This window comes from Archocentrus centrarchus, chromosome 18, assembly GCF_007364275.1.
Source record: "Archocentrus centrarchus isolate MPI-CPG fArcCen1 chromosome 18, fArcCen1, whole genome shotgun sequence".
Classification (NCBI taxonomy): domain Eukaryota; kingdom Metazoa; phylum Chordata; class Actinopteri; order Cichliformes; family Cichlidae; genus Archocentrus; species Archocentrus centrarchus.
In genome coordinates, this window is record NC_044363.1 from 18,392,839 (window position 1) to 18,408,507 (window position 15,669).

A 15,669-nucleotide genomic window follows, 5' to 3' on the forward strand; every position below is an offset into this window, starting at 1 on the left:
TATCTACCTTTCAACGCTGATTTCAGCACTGATTCACCCCCATACCATCGGAGATGGAGGCTTTCAAACTGAGCACTGATAACAAACCAGATCGTTCCTCTCCTCTGTAGTCCGAAGAATGTGGCATCCAATTTTTTCAAACAGAATTTCAATTTTTGATTTGTCTGAGCACAGAACAGTTTTCCACTTTTCCTCAGTCAATTTTAAATCAGCATTCAGAAGAAGATGATGTTCACACATGGTTTCTTCTTTGTATGATAGAGCTTTAACCTGCATTCGTGGATGGCACGGAAGATCTCGGGCATTCAGTATTGACTTTTGGCCTTGTTCTTTGTGCACAGAGATTTCTCCAGATTCTCTAAATCTTTTCACGAGGTCTTCAAAGTCTTCACAATTTTACATTCAAAAACATTATTCTGAAATTATTCCACAATTTGTAGCTTCAGTTCTTTGCAGACTGATGAATCTCTGCCCATCTTTCCTTCTGAGAAACTGCCTTTTTTTTTTATTTTTTTTTTTTTATACCCAGTAATGTTACTGACCTGTTGCCAATTAACTCAATTACCTGCAAAATGTTCCTCCAGGTCTTCAGTACCACAGCCTTTTGTTGTCCTGATCCCAACTTTTTTTGAGACATCAAATTCAAAATGAAGTAGTCAAATAAACATTTGATGTGTTTTCTATGTTCTATTGTGAATAAAATATGGGTTTATGAGATCTGTGAATCATTGCATTCTGTTATTATTTAAAGTTTACAGTGTCCCCTACATCAAAGTTAGTACATCTCTGTTTTTAATTGTTATTTTTACCATTTTACTTTTGAGTAACCTGCCATCAATAATGGACCTAATAAATTACTTGAAAGGATGCTTCTGGGATTGATATCTAGTCGCATGATTCAAAGTTAGAATTTCTGCCTCTTCAAAAACAGCCATTACAAGGAGCTAAAATGTGATCCTCCAAGGATCAAAGCGGGATAAAGCAGAAGAAATATTGATTCCTTCCTTAAAGCATAATGCACTATCTATAAGTCAAAGATTACATTTCTGTAAGAGTCTAATAAGCATTTTACAAATTCTCCTGTGTTTGATTATTTGCTGTAAATATTTTCTGTATTTTTATTATTTCGTTCCACTTTTTTCCTCCCTGTTCTGATGTATATTTCCTTGTTGAATTAAAAACAAACAAGTAAATAAACTAAAGAAAAAATTCAAAGAAGCCATCATCTATCTAAAAAAAAAATACCAATTTGCAAACATTCACACAACAGAAATGTGAATATAGGATGGAACCAGACTTAAAATTCCTTTAAGACTTTTTTTTTTTTAAATTTTTGGCCACAGCGGCTTTATTTGCAGTGTAGACAGACAGGAAACAGGGGAAAGATACGAGGAAGACATGCGGGCAAATCGGCATATATATGTGGTCGCCTGCTCCACCACTGAGCTACCCGGGCACCCCAGACTTAAAATTCCTGCTTCATTTTGTTGACATATTTGGAAATCAGAGGTATTTACAGAGGGGATTCAGGAAGTCTTTTTGTTTCTCCAAACATTTTTAAGGAATTAAATGTTCTACAAATCAGACACTGAAAGATATATGAAATAAGCCCTCTTTAAAACCCTTCAGAATATAATAGAGAATTAAACTGTTTCTGAGTTGGAGAGTTTGGGCTTGAAATAGAAGAAAAATAGCCATAGACATTGCCATGAAATTTCTCCAGTAGACTGCCTACATTAAAAAAATTATTTTTGTAAAGGTAAGCTGTTTTAATATGTAAATGAAGTATCGCACCACTCTGCACCAATTTGCATAAATGTTCAGCAGACAGACATTTTATTTTCACAAGTCTGAGTGGAGACTATTATTCTGTTTATTAAAATTATTTTTGTTCATTTTCCTTTAAGTAACCAGCTGACTAATCCTTTAGAGGTTTTCCAGATCTGTTCCTGAGATGCTGTTTAGTAGATTTTAGGGTATAGAAGGGGTATAGAATTACTTTGTAAGCAGAAGGCCATCATTTGATAACGTGTTAGATCCTAAATCTAGATTAAAATACCAGGTGGGATTGGTGGGCTAATGGAAAGGTGGTTAGCTCTGTGTGTGTGTGTGTGTGTGTGTGTGTGTGTGTGTGTGTGTGTGTGTGTGTGTGTGTGTGTGTGTGTGTGTGTGTGTGTGTGTGCGTGTGTGTGTGTGTGTGTGTGTGTGTGTCAGTCATACTCTTTGTCACAGAAGGGGAGAAATGAGCTCAGTGAAGATCATGCTCACAGTTAATCTAACCCGTCCAAGTTTCAGACACTTTGTGCCCTGCACCACACACACACACACACACACACACACACACACACACACACACACACACACACACACAAACACACACAAATACACTCACCTTCATTAAATGAAATCTCCCCCCACACACCCAAGCTGTTTAACACTTTGAGAGCAGACTGAACCAAAATCTGCTTAAGCACTCCCAAGCCGTTAGAGCAGAATGAATAATAAGATGAAGGAATAAAAAGATTATGCATGTGTTTGCAGAGGGGAGGGGGCGGTGGGGGGGGGGGGGTCAGAAGGTTGATTTTAAATGACTCATGACTCTTTTTTTTTTTAGTGCAGATACTAAAAGGGGTCATAAAATGTTTGCTTTAACCAAAACTACGGTCTGTATCGTAAAACCCTCAGAATGATGAGTGTCGTACATGTGAAGTCAGAAGTGCAGCTGTTGTTTTGTAATTTTATTAAAAAAAGCATCCAGCTCCTCTTTTATTTTAATTAAATCCAAATGAACCATGTGTGCACCAATGACCTTTTAGTAAACTCTTTAAATAATCTTTGAATGTTTTCTTTTACCACAAAAAAATCAGAAAGGGTTTTCACTCTGAATATTTGCCAGTAAGATGCTTTACCCTGTAACCAATGCTTGACCTGTGGTTTCAGAAAACCCTTGAAAACAGCTAAAGTTTAGGTATTACTATCCATGAAATAATTATTAATGGTATTACATTAACAGTTTAGGAAATGCAGCTATTTTATTTAGACAATCCCCCATTTTTCAGATGCTTGTGGACACGTGACTGACAAGCTGTTTCACGGCCTCTCCAGGCCTCACATGTTCCCTCATTACTTCATGCCAAATTAAGTAGGTAGAAGTTCTGGAGTTGATTTTGAGTGTTGATCTTGCATCTTATTAATGGAGTTCTCAATATGAGGTCCAAATTGTTGATGTAAGTGAGGGAGGTCTTTGTTAGGATGAAACACCAAAATAAATCAACTGGAGGGATATCAGAAACTTTAAAGTCACCGAATTTGGTTTATTCTCAAAAAGAATGAATGCACTGATCAGCTCAGCAGCACTAAAAGGCCTGAAAGACCACAGAAGACAGCTGAAGTGCACGATGACAAAACTCTTTCCACGATTAAGAAAAACAACAACATCTAACAGAGTCAAGAACGCTCTGGAGGAGGCAGGCAGCGCTTTGTCAAGATTTATAACCAAGAGGATTTATAACAAGGTGCAAACCTCTGATTACACTCATGAACAAGAAGGTCAAATTAAACTTTGCCAGAAAACATCTAAAAGAGCCGGCACAGAAGAAACTAAGATGAACTTGAACCAGAATAATGGGAAGAGGAAAGTTTGGAGAAGGAGAGAAACAGCTCATGATCTGAAGCACACCACACCATCTGTCTGACACGGTGGAGGCAATGAGCAATGGATCTGCAATGGACTGCCCATGGATCCAGGTCACTGGTGTTTATTGATGACATGACTGCTGATAGGAGAAGCAGGATGAACTGTGACATGTGCAGGACTATACAGTACTCTCTGCTCAGATTCAGCCACATGCTGCAAAACTGATCAGATCACAGTGCTGATGGATAATGACTCAAAGCAAACGGCCAAACAACCCCAGAGTTTCTCAAGGGCAGAGAAATGAGATATTGTTCAATGGCAAAGTCAGTCACCTGATCACAACTCAACACAGCAGCTTTGCCGTTACTGAAAATTGTTCCTAAATTGTCTGCACTTCAATCACATCCTGGTGGTTTGATTAAAAAAATCTTCTGTTGTGGCGTGCAGACACAAAAGTATAAATATGTGTCATTGTTCACAAATGTATGGAACTGTATCCTGATACTCAACAACAGAAGCTGTAATTACTCATCATATGAGACAGATATCATTGGCATCCTCCCAGTTATTGGTAAATACAGTGCATGCAGTCAACATCATGTTCTTTTACATTTTGCATGCAGTCTTATGTTAAAATAATAAATAATCATTTTAACATAAGACTGCATCATAGCAAAATGTAAAAGAACATGATGAAATAATTAAAATAATTTATTTTCATAAATCTACACTAATGTTCCCCATCATGAAAAAGCACAAACAGAATTTTTAATGGACTATTTCAGATCTATTTAAAAAAGAAAATCTTAAATATCAAAAGAATAAAAGTATTCAGACTTTATCTCCCATTTCTTTTGACTGCAGTCTGTCACAACTGCATCTTTCTGTGAACAGTATAGGCTTTTATTTTTAATGATGTTTTAACTATGTTACCTTATTGTTTTGTAATTCTGTTTTCCTAATTTTTTTTTTATTGTTGTGCAGCACTTTGGTGAGCATCTGTTGTGTTTATATGTGCTGTAGAAATAAACTGACTTGACTGTTATGGGGTACCGTCATCCTGGAGCAGATATATCACTGTTCCCCAATATGTGCCAATATTAAAACCTTTTTACTGCTCATAAAGCAGAAAAATGGTGTCGCTGTATAGTTTGTGCATTATTTGCAATACTCTCAGCATATAGAGTCAAGTGGTGTCTCTACAAATCACTCTGTAATGTGTAAAATGATAAATACAGTTCATTATTTATGCATATGTGCAAATAATTTTGGCCAATATATTGATTTCATAATTTTTTATTTAAAAAAAAAAAACATTGCTCCAAATTCCAGTAATTTCCAGCTTATTGAGCATCTGTTTAAGATCCCCTGATGAGGCAGAATTTTAACCCCAAGTGTTGTTGGCCCATGATAATGTACCTGATCTTGAACCCACACTCCAGTCCCTGAACTGTTACACAGTATATGTGTGTTAAAAAGGTGATAGACTGGCAGCCTGTGTAGGGTATACCCTGCCTTTTTCCCAGTACACACTGGTTTTAGGTTTCATCTTCCTGTCACTGTGTGCTGATTCTTCATAGCAGTGAATATTCAGCTGTGATCAGCTTGGGCTGCATGCACTTAAAACAATCTGTGTGGCATGCAAAAGATGATCCAGTTGGCTGAAATGTTGGGTGCTGATTTTTGGGTGCTGGTTGGATTCCCTGATCAGTGGGATGCTAATCATAAAATTAAGTCAGTAGAGAAAATGACAGGATGGGTTGGAGACAAAAAAAATGACATTTATTACAATGGGTTATTTTAAAAAAGAGTGCTATGCACACTATGTCAGCCTATGAACCTGTCCCCGTCACCTCTAACAATAAAACCAGGTTTTATCCATCAAACAGCAGCTTCACCTCCATATACTGTAGCTCTCTGACTTCTGTCAGGCGTCTGGTATTAAGACTCCATGAATATATTAAAACAGACACACACACACACACACACACACACACACACACACACACACACACACACACACACACACACACACACACACACACACACACACACACACACACACACACATTGCCTGCATCATTGGCTGGGACCCATTTATGATGAAACCCTAAAGTGGCATAATTAATCATTGGCTTAAACAGAAATATCCTGATTAAAAAAACTGGCCTGTTGATTTTGCTAACAAAGTTGGGGGGATGCATGTGTGTGTGTGTGTGTGTGTGTGTGTGTGTGTGTGTGTGTGTGTGTGTGTGTGTGTGTGTGTGTGTGTGCGTGAGGAATAGGGAGTATTACCACATAAATCCACACCAAGCACAATTAACAAGCAATGGGGAGGAGAAGTAATTAGTATTATCTGCTTATCACTGTCAACCCCTATTCTAAGGAAAAGGGGTTAAAAAATACACAATGACATACACACGCAAGCACGCACACACTAATTCCCTCCGGGCAAATGTGTAAGGGCTAATTACAAGCTCATTTACAACTCAATAGCAGTATCCTCTCAGACAGGTCTACCCCCTCTGCATCCTCCCCTCCCTGCAACCCCAAACTCATGTGTGTTAGCTTTACCTCTTAACTCAAGCCGGGAACACTCAACAAACAAACGACAAAAATGACTTCCTCATCTTTTGCTGTGGGGTGCGAGGAGGAGAGGGATCTCTTGATTATATAGACACAGGTGATATAAAGTCAGTGTGGATGGCTAATGCTGCTAGGGCCGAACTGCAAGGACATTTGGAAGGTTATATGTGAATATATAGAAAGAATGAAAACTATACCTTTCTACGCTGTGGTTATCTAAAATATGTAAAAGATTTTGGTATAATTAAAGATTCTGCTCAACAAACTCTTTGAGAGGCTTTATGGCCTGAGGAGAACTCAAATCATAAAATCTTTACTTGGATGCAGTTCTGTGAAAAACTAAGTCCCCTTAATGCTACTGTAGGCATTAAGTAGCAGTAGTAGCAGTGCTGCTGATCAAATGAAATTGATTAACTGATCAGCAGTGTGAGCACCTCTATAAAAGCAGAATTTTGGGCTGTCTGCTGATTTGGAGCATCCAAATTTGTTAACACAAATTTTGTTATCTTCCCAGGAGTGTATGTCCCAACAATATTATCCCACGGTCAGATCACGTAATGCTCAGAGACACTGCAAAAAGACAAAGAGCTGCATCTCAGACTCTCAGCACGGTGGTGGAGGGCTGTTGATTTGGGTTTGTTTTGCAGCCACAGGACCAGGTTACCTTGCAGTCATTAAGTCAACAATGAACTCCTCTGTCTATACTGTACATAGTGTATACAGTTTTTATTTGTATATTCTGTATGTGTATTTTCTTATTTATTTTTATCTTTTTATACTTTTATACATTTTCTTATTGTGTTAATAGTATCTTATTGTGTCTCTGTACAATAGCTTGCTGCTACTACATCAAAATTTCCCCACTGTGGGACAAATAAAGGGATTTCTATTTCTATTTCTCTGTCTCTCTGAATGCCAAAGTATTCTAGGGTCAAATGTGAGGACATCTGTTGAGAACTGGGTCCTGCAAAAGGACAACAAGCACAGCAGCAAATCTGCAGACATGTCCTCCTTTAAAAAAAAAAAAAAAAAAAAGAAGAAAAGACCTTATAGGTTTTTTTTTCTCTGTCAAATTCTGAAGAAATACATAAATATGGATTTTTCCCACATTTCTGTCTGGGGGACTAAATGGCATGAGATGCCACAGGAAAACTGTGAAAAGTTTTTCTTACTGCGACATTGCATCCATATACCTTCTCCAGCATCTGAGAAGCTCAAACTGTGGAGTATTTTGAAAACTTCTCATTGCAAATGTCAGAATATCTCATTAAAAATATATAATAGAATTTATTTATGCTTGACTTTTTCTTAGTTTTACATTTTTCTTTAAATTTCCATTTAGTTTCTAGAGTTTACAAATTTCAGTTTTTGACTGTTTAAAATTGTTATTAGTTATTAGTTTGATTGTTTGTCTTTATTTCTTTTAATTAATCATAATGTAGGTGGTATTTGTCAAATTTAAGAAGTTTAGAAGAGATATTCTAATACAAATACTTCACTCACAGTCATGTAGACATCAAAATCTCAATAAACACAAGTGCCAAAGTCTCTGGAGTCTAGTTTCATTGACACATTTGAGCAAATTAGACCAAAACTGCAAACAATTCCTGTATTTAGTGTTGTTATTTCATTTTTATTTTCCAGTTAACTTTTTAAAAATTATTTTTCTATTTTGTTTATTTAACTACAATAAGCTCGGTTATGACATCAACCAAAGTGACTGTTATTGCAAATGTTCACGTGCTTTTTACTGCATATTTACAGGATTTAATTTCCTTTCAAGACCCCTGAAGGAAGCTCTTAAAAGTCGGTGATCTCGAGGTTCCTCTGAGGTCCCACGTAGCTCCAGGTTTCTTGAGATCAGTGGCTCAGAGCATCAAGCACCTTTATTTTTAAACTACAAGCTTATTGTTTGTGCAATGCAGTATGCTTTCCAGGTATCATTAACAGGTGGATTGCGTTGTTGTTCTCTCAGCGTAATAAACCACCTCCAGACAGTATCATGTTCCCTGTTTGTGGGATCAGCTTACCGCAAGCTCACGGTTAGCTGGCAAACTCTAATTTATTAAGCCCGTGAAAAAATAGCCCAGCAAATCACCGCTTGCGCTGGATTGTTTGCTTTCTTTTCTTTGCTAATTGTGGTCGTGGAGCTTTGTATAGAACTGCCTGCATGGGGTGCATAGGTGATGTGACAGATTGAGCAAAGAATGGCACCTTTTTCACACTCTGAAAAGCCTCAAAACCCAGAAGATAGCTGCTGCCTGCTGCTCAGTTTGAAGGGTTTAGAACCCTTCATGGGTTTCCTCGTGTTGAAGGAAGTTAAATCTTAAAAGAATAAATAAATATATTCAACAGTGCAGCAGCCTGTATGAATAGGTTCCACTACTTCAGCGTGCAGCTGAAATATTCATAGCAGAGGACAAGAGGATATTTTTTTAAAAGTGTTTACACTGTTGTGACGAAACAATTTCACAAGCTTTGATCTGAGATCAGTTACACAAACAGAGTAGACCAAAAAAAAAAAAAAAATTGTGGGTTTTTTTGTGACATCAGTCTTGCCACAAGCACTTCGTCTTCCTCTGTGATCCTCATCATCATATGTAACAGGTGCTGGTGGTTGTTTAGGAATCCTGAGGGATTTAAGGTGGGACTTATTCTTACCTAATACTATAATGCTCATTAATTCCTGCTTTGGTGACTTACCTCCCCTGATCCTCTCTGGACCGCCCGGCCCTGGCCTGCCCAGCCTCGCCCTCTGTGCTGCTGATGCCGTCAGGGCCTCGATGAGTCACTGGAAGGATAACGAAAAACTGAAAGATATGGGTACACGTCAGACTTTGGCGTGTCACAAATATAAGTATTACCTGTGCCTTGCCACATGCAATGTGATGTGTTTGATGGATTTTGTTTTGTTTTGTTTTTTAATTGTCCTGAGAAATGAAATAAATATGAGACAGATCCACAAAAAAGAAAACAATTAGGTGTTAATACTTTGACATGAATAATTCTGGAGCTATAATTTGGTATGTTTTTGCTACACCTTAAAAAAGATATATTAGTAAACACAAATAGAATTAAATGTGTCAGTATCATTTTAAATAATTACATTATAGCTGGATATAATCTGGTTGTAGTTGCACCTTTTCTGAATTACACTTTATTTTGAGCATTATACATGTAGCTTTCAGAATATTTAAAGTTTTACTGCTTTATAACCTCCACTTCATCTGGACTAATTAACTTTTAGTTAGTTGGGATGGTGTGGGGCAAGAAAAACAGACACATAGCCCTGTGCTTTCTATAAGCTCATGTCTGAAAACATTAGGATCATATGGAGGGAGCCCCCAGTTTGTTGTGACACCTTTCAACACGTGTGACTCCAAGCTGCACTAACTAATATGAAGATAATTGTTCACATCAAAACAAGCTGCACTATGCTGCTAATTACTCTGGTAATTTAGTACTTAATTGTGAATACTCTCTCTATACTGTATATTATGAGAATGGGGAAGAAATGTGATTTAAGTGCCTTTCAAAGTGGCATTGCTGTTAGTGCCAGCTGGGCTGGTCTGAGTATTCCAGAAACTCCTGATCTGCTGGGATTTTCCCACACAACCATCTCTAGGGTTTACAGATAATGGTCTGAAGAAGACAGAATATCCTGTGAGCAGCGGTTCTCTGGGTGAAAATCTATTGTTGATGTCAGAGGTCAGAGAAGAATGGCCAGACTGCTTTGAGCTAACATGAAAGTCAACAGCAACTCAAATAATCACTCATTACAACCATCTATGAATGCATAACATGTAAAACTGCCTGACATCAACAGTTCAGGCTGCTGGTGTTGGTGTGATGATGTGGGAGATATTTTGCTGGTACACTTTGGGGCCCTTAGTAACAACTCAGCATTGTTTAAACTCCACAGCCTACCTGAGTATAGTTGCTGACCATGTCCATCCCTTTATGACCACAGTGGACCATCTTCTGATGGGATAAAGCACCTGGTTACTGCGTGATTGATAATTTATTATGTGATTTTTTTTTTTAAAAGTGCAGGGCACAGGATTTTGTGGATTTTTGGGTTCATGTGATGCTGCATTTTTCAACCAAAACCAAACTGATGCTAAAACCAGGCTCCAACAAATGATCATCAGTTGTGAATGTTTTATTTCATGTTAGCGTCATCATCCATTTTCAGTCTGTATTCCTGTAATAAATGCAGCAGTCTTGGTCCAACAGGATTTTTGTTTTGCACCTCCAAACAGTCTGACCTCATATGACTGCAATAAAATTCACCAAAAAATAGTGAAAACAAACGTTCACGCTCACTCGTGGCTTATATTGATTTTGATTAAAGCCATGTTGTGTGATCCTTTGATGCAAAGGCTGACAGTTCAACTAAAGTTTAATCTGTAAAATAAATCCGACCTAATCTCCTGTTCCACGACTGCTAAATCGAGTATAATAACATCTGTAACTGCTCAACAGAGCTGTTTCTATTCGGACATTAGTGTTACACTTCATAAACCATTTAGAGGTGCATAAAAATCTATCATCTGTTCTCTAGTGATGCAGTTGTAAGGCGAGATAATATCACTCAGGGAATCTTTGAGCCATTGCTGCCATTCACCCGGGTTGTGTTGTGCAAACATTAGGGTAATGATATCATAGCTTCCAACATCTGTTAGTGAATTATGGTGATAAATGAGACTTACATTAGTACATCGATCGAAGTAGAATTAGCCAACTCATGCTGCAGAAGCCATTGTAAGTGTGTGTGAGTGAGTGTGTGTGGCTGGTCCAGACCATATGTTTCTCTTTTTTTCTTGGATCACCCACAACATTGAAACCACCTGCCTAATATTGGAGCTGCCCCCTTGGGCTTACAAAACATCTCTGAGCTGCCTGGGCCTCCGGGGTTGTGCTCCTCAAGCTGTTCCTTTAGGTGGTTTGGTGGTGCATGTCGTCCTGATGGGGGGGGCTGTCTGCTTAAACAATGTTTGAGGTGGTGGTAGGTGTCAAAGTAACATCGACATGAGGTTTCCCTGCTGAATGCTGCATTGTGATTTTACCTGTCTGAGGTTTTAATGCTATGGCACTGTGTTCTCTTTAAACAGTACATATATAAATTATAACTTCTAATAATTTCTCAGATTGCGTGCCTGCGTTTGTCTACATGTGTATGCCTGCTGCATCTTTTCCCACTGGCTTCATGTGACAGCAGGGGCAGGAGGCTAAGAGGTGTTAGCTTGGTGAGAAGGATTACCTATATCTGTTAGGCCTCCTTTTCCTTCCATTGGCCAGCGTCACGTATCATTACTTCTGTCCTCCATCCTGGATAGTCTGGCTTTAGCGGGATGCATTTAAAATGCAGGCAGGCTGGGCGTCCAGGAACACCAGGTTTAGAAGCAGAGTGATATGTGTGTCCTTTGCCTGAGAGGCTTTCTTCTGTAAGCAGACAGGTAAACGTCTCCCAAAGCTGGCATGGATGACAGCTAAGCCTTCACTTGTTTAAGTGAAACGGATGCATGCATCACAGAGATAGACATGCTCAGCGTGTGGTTACAGTTTGATGTTGGGATTGTTGATTAAAACAACAGTGTCTTTGTGTTGTGACTGACAATTGCATGATATTAACATTACCAGAATGAAAAGGAGAAGGGGGGAGGCCGTAATGAAAAACAGATTGTAATATAGCTAGGAAAATGGGAAATCGGTGTGTTAATATGGAATATGGACTATACTAAATAAGATAAAACAAATGGTGTGACCATCTTTATTCTTCAGCAAAGCCTGAACTCTCTGAGGCAGCTTTCTTCTCATTTTTTCAGGAAAGGTTCTCCAGGCTTCTTGAAGGACATTCAAAGCTCTTTTGGATGTTGGCTGCATTTTGTTCTTTTCTCTCTCAAGATGATCCCACACTGCTTCAGTAATGTTGAGGTCCGGGCTCTGTGGAGGCCAGTCTATCACTGGTAATATTCCATTGTGTGTTTTTCTATCCAGGTATGATTTTACTGCATTTGCAGTGTGTTTGGGATCATTGTCGTTATAAAAAATTAAGTCAATCAGACACTTTCCAAATGTTTTTGAATGATGGTACTTTTCTGTGTTCATAATTCCATCAGTTTTGTCAACACCACTCAAATACCACCAAATGACAGCCATCCATCCACCAAGACCGTTTCTGATGAGACATCAGTGAAAGCTGGATGGGAACAACTGATGCATTTTTGTGACAGGCCGCCAATAACAAAGTGCCCAAGATACAATTTAAAGTTGTTTCTTAGATGAAGACACAACACTGGTTCATGCCTTGAGTTAGATGTCGCTTTATGCTTGAGTTATTAGATCACTGTTAAATGGCTTAACAAAAAACATTCCTCTGAAAATGACTGAGTACAAAGACTGAAAATGAGTGAAAAAACAGCCAGTGTCCAAAGAAAAACTGAAATACCCTCACCTAAGGAAGCCTGGAGAGCTGTTGCTCAAGGGCACTTTAAAAAATGACAAGAAAGTCTGACTGCTTGGAAACAAAATATAAAGAAATGAGAGGCGGCACAAGACAAAAAATAAATACATTTTTTAAAAAAGCACAGATTTGAAACAAACTGACTGACAAAATTATTTTTCTGTTATGTGGTATTGGAAATGTTAAACTGATTTATTTTTTTTCTTTTGAGATTTTGGACTATGTGTTTTAGAAAACAATTTTAAGACATCGGACAAGGTCATGAAAGTTGTTACTTATTAATCTGTGGCATTACCAGAGGAAATCATTATAATCAAGTCCAGAAAATGAAAAAAAAAGGCATATTTATTTACAAACCTTAAATTCATCTTCAGCTCTCACAGTTTCAGGGCAATAACGATGGCCCAAGACAGACCACACCAGTTTAAAAATGTAAAGTTTTCTGATAACAAAACAAAACAGTAAGTAATGATTCATTAAAATCACTCAGTGTGTAAGTGTAGCCAACACTTTCTCTCTCCAGCTTCTCAAATGTGACTGTTGTGTTTTTGTAAAAAATGATAAAGTGTGTTTGGTCAGGTTGGGATTAAGGAAAATGTCCTTTTTTCATGGTTATCTGGCATTAGAGATTAAATAAGCACATAAGCATTTGGCTACAGCACATAAAACATAATTGGTGGAAATCTAAAGTTCTTGTAAAAGTTATTTTTTATTTGTTTAATTTCACATATTCTCAGGCGCCGTAGTCACCGAGTCACTTGTTGAGTGTATGTAAAGATCTTTTGAACCTTTTCTCTAAACCAATTGTCCTAATCACTTGTAAATCCTTCCAGTCAAGTGGCTCATGAGAAGAAATCAATGACATTAAGCTGCGTAACCATAAACATCCTCTGTGGTCGTTTTCTCTCCAAACTTGTGTTAAACATGCTACAGTGAACTAACTCCCTCTTCATTTGCACCCACATTTCATCTGGTGAATTCCTTTCATCGGTACGGGTCAGTGTCTCCATCTTTCTATTCTTGCTCCTCCACTGACCCATACTCAATATGTCTACAAGGTATGCTTGTTGACCCCTTGCTCTTGTTGCCCTCGCTACCCCTACCCCTACCCCCACCCCCAACCCAACCCCACCCCTCCCCTTCGAGGAACCCCCCTGCCGCCTCCTCATCTCGCCCTCCAGCTGGTTCCCTCCACTGTCCAGAAGCCGCCGAGCTCTCCTGGCTTGAGTAGGATGGCTAATCTAGATAGCGGGAGGCCTCCCTCCTGCTAGCGTACACAAGAGAAGGCAACCCTAATTGCTTATGTCATAAAGCTCTCTGACCCAGATAAGCCTTCACTCCCCAAAGCTGCTGAGATAAACCCCACTTTACCTCACCAAACCTGCCTCTCCTGATCCACCATCCCCCTCCTAACCTTTCCACACCTTCTGCCACATTATTAACACCCTGACCAGGGGGAGAAGTAAATGAAGAAAATGTGTGCCGAGGGCAGACAAAGCTTCATGTCTCTGTATTTAAGAAAAAAAGACCAAACATGGATTTATGGAAAACAACTGGATACCTAATATAAATGGAAGAGCACTCTTTCTCAGATATTACTGCAATATTTGTAAGGACTTGCTATTGTATGTGAGCAATTAGGGAGGTTGTGAAGAAGTGACTAGCAGGCAGAGCAGTGCATGACTTAATGGAGCTGGTGACGGTTAAGTATGCGTCAGTCTAAAGTCAAAGCATGGTGTTGCGTGCCACTTGCCCTCGTGTGCCTGGACCCAATAATGAAGGCTTAGCCACAAAATGCCACAGCCCCTCGAACAGTTGTCAAGTGCTGAATGTCACACGTGCTCCACTTTACCAACTAACAGATGGCTGGCTAAACCATCAACACTCGGGCAACGTTAAGCTACACAAAATGATACTGTTGTGTTTCATTTGCTACATCAGCTTTCTTTTTCTCTTCTCTATTAGGACGTAATGAAGGGGCTCCTCTGTCGTCACTGGCCATAAGTGTTTGGCTGCCATTGCAGAGGGAATTCAGTCCGTATCAAACAGAAGCCATACTGAGAACTCATTAAACTCCACTTTAACAGAGATCTTAATTACTAAGTAGGAACTTTTAATTGGATGCTCTCCCAGCTCACCTTGTAATCACCCATCACATGCTGTTGGTGCAGGGATGCCTTTAAACCCTCTCCATCTTAAACCCCGTTATACCACAGGTTAAAGTCAAGTAGGTCAAGTGTTTGGGGAATGATACTCCACTAATAACTTGTAGTTGTCTCACTTTGAATAACACACCTCGACACATTTTAAGGTTTTACATAACTTCACGCACACTTTCAGTTCAAATGAGCAAAGCCTGCTGTGTATGAAACATTTCACTTGGGCATGAAGTGCTGCAGTTCTATTTAAATGATGCTTCTGGAAACTCTGTTGACGTTAGATGTCAGTGCAAATCCCTCTGGTGAAGTTAATTGACTGAATTTGAGCAAGTGCTCAAAGAGCCCGTGTAGCCTTTTTAAAAAGAAAAAAAGAAAAAGAAAAAAAACCTTTTTCATTTACATTAATAACTTTTAATCCATTCACCTGACTCAGCTATTTCAAAACAGAGAATAACTGCATAAAAAAATTAATGAATAAGAATTTAGTCACATTTATTCCATCATCATCCTACTTGTACCTGCTCAATTTTTGCAGTTTTTAATTGTATACTATTTACCATCTTATATGACATTATTTCATTTGCAGTGACCTTCCCTAATTTGAAAATCCACATTTTAAAGAGGGCAGTTTCTGAATTCTTCCATTTTATTAAAATAATTTGGCATCCAATCATTAATGCCTAATCCTTCAATTCAGCTAATTTCAGCCATCCATCCAGTTTCTTCTGCTTATCCAATTCAGAGTTGCGGGGGTGGGGGGGTGGGGGGTGCCCCTTGGCGACAGTGGGAAGGAAAAACTCTCTTTTAACAGGAAGAAACCT